Source organism: Camponotus floridanus, unplaced genomic scaffold (genome assembly GCF_003227725.1).
Source record: "Camponotus floridanus strain SB8 unplaced genomic scaffold, Cflo_v7.5 scaffold1, whole genome shotgun sequence".
NCBI classification, from domain to species: domain Eukaryota; kingdom Metazoa; phylum Arthropoda; class Insecta; order Hymenoptera; family Formicidae; genus Camponotus; species Camponotus floridanus.
Window position 1 is genome coordinate 633315 of NW_020229214.1, and position 5448 is coordinate 638762.

General features: G+C 26.0%; 1 pseudogene; it reads left to right on the forward strand.

The window, feature by feature from the left end:
- The first annotated feature begins 4729 nt into the window (after nt 1-4729).
- Nucleotides 4730-5448, forward strand: LOC112639532 (annotated as a pseudogene).

Genomic DNA, 5448 nt, shown 5'->3' on the forward strand with positions numbered 1-5448 from the left:
TTATATTTAGATTATCAAGTAAAACGATAAATTAACACGGACGAAATATATTTGTGATTCTAAATATTAAAATAATAATTATTGTCCGTAAAAATCGCAATTATCAAAATGATTATTTTATATTTCAGATCCCTATAATTTAATCAATTTTCGATTAAATTGTGTATTTAATTAACAAAGATTGAGAAAATTTAAAGCATTGGTCGAAATATATTTAATTCTAATATTATATTCTAATATTATAAAGAAATATTGTAATAAGTTTCGATGATCGAAATATCGCAACATAATCTCTTATCCTCTTTTATGTATAACCTGTTTCAATTTTCAATCGTAAAGATCTATCGTTGCGATACAGTTTCATGTCGTTAATTAATTTTTATTAATATTCATAGCAAATTATGTTTCGAAATTAATCGTAATCGTGTTTTGTAAAAAAATTACAATATACGAAGCGTTTCTCACCACTACTTTACTCGAGAGTCACCGTGCGAATAATGACAAAGCTGTAATATAGCGCGCTACTGTTTATATTTTACATTGCCAAAATCGAACATCGTGTTATCGATAATTCGTTACCAAAAATATTTTATATATTATAAAATATATTGTACATTATCGTGAAATATTAAATTATAGAAGCATTCTAAGTTATGGATTAAAATTGATTATTTATTAAACAATTTGTCACGGGGCCTTTCGTTATGCTAATTATTTGCATATATTATTCGATTGTTTTACTTCATGTTACTTCATTTTACTCCGTATGTTTCAAACTTCCTTTCTTCTCTTTCGTTATTTCTTTTTGTGGCATTCACTCACTCACGAAAACACGATTTAATTATAATTAATCAAATACGTGGTGCACTTTGCATGAAACTCTCAATAATCATATAAAATAATCATACTTATATACGCACTTAAATGATGAAAGAGCAACATGAGATTTACCTTTACACGAGATTAAAATTTCATTCGCTACTTGCTACAGCAATGCGTATGCTACTGATATGCATATTATATGCTGTATAATATACGAATTATAAGAATGAAAATATTAAAATAATAAATAAAATTGTGATAGCATTTAATTAATAATTAATTTATGTTCACATTTTAGAAAATTGGAAGTTTAGTTGTTTGATTGTAACGCAAAATATTAAATTTGTAGAAGTTTTTATATTTATAGATTAATTAAATGATTATTTATTATTTAAACAATTAATTAGTATACGAAACGTTTCGTATCATTATTTATTGCTTGAATATCACCGAGCAAATGATAGCAAAACTGTAATATATAAACAACGCACTACTCTTGCCAAAGTCATGATTTTATTGATAATTCGTTGTCGAAATATTTTATGTTCTATAAAATACCACGCATAGAATATTGAATTATAGAAGTGTTTTAATTGATTGATTAAAATTGATTATTTATTAAACAATTTATTCATTATGGAATCTTTTATGCATAAAATATTTAAATATATTATTGTGAAGCAGTTTATGAAATATTACTATCTATGTAAAAGTGTTAAATAATATAAGAATATTTTATTATAGATATTTTAAGTATATTAAAATAAGATAATCCAGAATATTTTAGATATATGTTATACTAATATAATTAAAAACTTAAATAATTTAGATAATTTACAATGAGAGAGAGAGAGAGAGAGAGAGGAGAGAGAGAGAGGGAGGGAGGGAGAGGGAAAGAGAGAGAATCGTTATTGAGAAAACATGCAATATATAATATGATCTGAATATAAATGACATATATATATATATATATATATATTATATATATATATATATATATAATCTGAATATAAATGATAAAATGATAAATAATTTATAAACTATTTACCGGATAATCTTGCTTAGTACGTGGTCCAGTGCTTTTTAGACTTGCTTTTCCTTTCCTTCGATATTTTTTCGTTGCACTCACTTTCACTCCTGAAAACAAGATTAATTAAGATTAGTTAATTAATATTAGTATACGCAAAAATCGCGAGACATTTTGCACGGCATTCCCGATCGCGTAGTAATTACAATTAAAAGTTTAGCAAGTACTAATTATAATTATCATAGCGAATTATGTTTTCATACTAGTTATAATTGTGTTTTATCGTTAGAGAAAAAATTTAATAATATACGAAGTATTTCGCACCTTACTCTTCGAATGTTGCCGTGTGAATGATATCAAGACCGTACATGTAAACACAGCGCGTTATACGCCGCCAAGGCTGATCGTGTTATTATCCATTCACTGCTGATATATTTTACGTACTTTAACATATACACGAAATGTTAAAGTGTCTAAAAGTTTTAGATTACATGGATTAATTAAATAATATTTGTTAATTTCATGTATCGCAAAGCTTTTTATTATGTTAATTATTTCGATTTATGATTCGATTGTTTGTTGTGCGTTTTGATTTTAAATTAAATAATTAAATTTTAAATAATTGAAAAATAAAACGAGATAAAGCGTCGCGGGAATTATATTTTATTCTATAAATATCATTAAAATAATAATTGTTCATAAACAATGCGGACCACAAATGTTTATCAAAATATCTTCGTGTATCATCATTTGTGTGATAATAATTATGTCACGCGCGTATCTATTGAGTTTTGATTATCATATTATAAAAATTATACGTATATTTCTCGTAATCGAATATTCCTATTATTATCGATTTATTTATTGCGTTTTCTCGCGAATTTTAAATCGCGATTTATTTTGTAATTTAATTGTTGATTTACATTGAAGCTTATTTTATTTTTTCGTATTTTGAATATTTCTTTGATAATCTACACAAAATGCGCTAATAATGCAAATATTTTCTTCTACAATCGAAGAAATGATCAATAATTTTATTAATGATTCTTTTAATCACGATTATAAATATTTACGTTACATAAAACTTATTAAATTCTATTATCGCATATCGATTATCAATGATAAATGTTGCATAATTAATCATCGCTAATCGGCTTGTCTGGACTATATAAAAATATTTAGTAAATTTTATATTATATGTATATTTTAGAACATTTTCGTGTATTAAATTATTCCATGTAATAAATAAAAATTATTTTGTATTAAGTTTCAAATTATATTTTACATTCACTTTTGTATTAAACCCTGTATTGAAAGAAAATAAAAATAAAATTAAAAAAAAATTTTTTCCTCGTATCTCCACTTACAGAGGCATTTGCCGGATGAGGTTTGAGTACTCTAATGAACCTAAGAGCTATGCCGCAGTAACGTATAATACGCCGATATTCATATATGTAGACTATTTTATATTTAAAATAATCTTAAGTATATCTTAGATCGCGTCTTGAGATTCCGATCAGTTAGTAAAATAGTTGTATTTTCCAACTTACTTAAAACGATCTTAAATATAAGAATGAATTATGAATGCCGGCTTAGGGTTACCTATGCCGGACAAGTCGAAGGGAAAGAGTCAGACTAAGAAAGATATCAAAATTATATATATGTTATTTTAATTATATTAATATTTTTGAATAAAATAAAAGAAAAAGAGACAGTAATTGAGAAAATAGAAAAAAGACAACTACAGTGATTTGAATATCTCAAATCTTTTCTCCTCCTCTTTCTCTCTTTCTCTCTCTCTGAGTGATTTGAATATCTATACTCGAGAGAACAAATGTCCATAGAAAATATTTCGATGGACTCCATAGAAGGAATAAGCATGACAAATGATGATAATCCCTATGATTTTAACACCAAGGAATATACAATAAATCATAATAATCCAAGAACTCGAAGAAGAAAATAATAGATAATAGAAATAGATAATAGAAATGCATAATGATTGGAAATGATTAGAAATTAAAAGACAGTATGAATACAACCTATTTTATTAACAGTAATACTATTTTTGTAATTATATTAAATTTTATAATTTAGTACATTGTATTATATAAAATATTAAGCATAAAAATATTATGCTGGCAAGAAAATTATAATAAAAGTATATAAATAATGTTGACTATATTAGAATGGAACATATGAATTCTTTATATTTTATATAAAGGAAGAGATATTTAAAATATTTTGCAACTATATTTTTCGAATCTTAATTATAAAAACTTTAGAACAATCAGTGATTAATTTGACAAATTCTATACATGTATTAATAATTAAATAAGTAATAAATAAATAAGTAAATAATTAATAATATAATAACTTTTTTAAATAATTAAAAAAGTGATTAATAAATATCAAAGATCAGTTTATTGCTAATTAGATTTATAGAAATAACGGTTAAAAATGTTTTTATTCCACAGCAGGCATTTCGTGTTTTGTAAATAAAATATATAAACATGGCAATGAATATAGAAAAATATTTATCTTTGAACATTACATTAGAAGATTACAGTATCTTTCACGATTGCATAATTTATTTACTATCAATTTATATACATGAGTGTCTTGTTATACTCTGGTGTTACCGACATTTCGTGCACATAGCACGGAACGAAACAGAAATTGTGCACATGATACCCTCTGAGAACATTCATGGACATTGGCTTTGTAGTTCATGTCCACGTTTTCAATGTCCATAGAGGGAATATCGCTTTCAGGGATCACCTAAAAGCAGGCCATGACATCTCCAGTTTTCTCTCTGGTAAAAGAATTAATTTTATTGATAATTTTATACTAATTGTCTAATCGATAAATGTTTATATTGATCGCTGACAATGGTGCGAAAATTAAAGTATCACGAGCAAAAATTGCTAAAGGAAGGTAGATTTTTTATCCTGGCCAGCCGATAATAATCTTCACGAGGTTAAGATCTTGAAGAGATATTGTATTCAGAAAAGATCTGATTATACGGTGTAAGAGTGAGAGGGTTATCTTATATTTTTATAGTATAATAAAATATATATTGTAATTAAATAGCTTAACTATAATTGTAGATACAACAAATTATCACGCGAGATACGGGAATTGGGTAAAAAGATTAAAGAAATCGAAACCTGACCATCCTTTTCGCATAGAACAGAGTGCTTTGTTATTGGAAAAATTATATATGTTGGGCTTGATCTCTACCAAATGGGACTTGTCTCAAACTCAGAAAGTAACTGCTAGTTGCTTTTGTAGACGAAGACTTCCAGTTGTTATGGTACGCAATAAAATGAGTCAAACAATATCAATGGCGACAAAGTTGATAGAACAGGGTCATGTCAGAGTTGGAGTCGAAGTTATAAAGGATCCTGCATTTCTAGTAACAAGGTAACATTATTGTACTTTTTTATCTTTCTCTCTCCCTCTTGTATCATACATTTTGTTCGTTATATAATAAAATGATTATATATATTTGATAGGAATTTGGAAGACTGTTTTAACATGGGTAGATACTTCTGCCTATTAGGAAACATGTACTAGAATATAACATAATCAGGTGA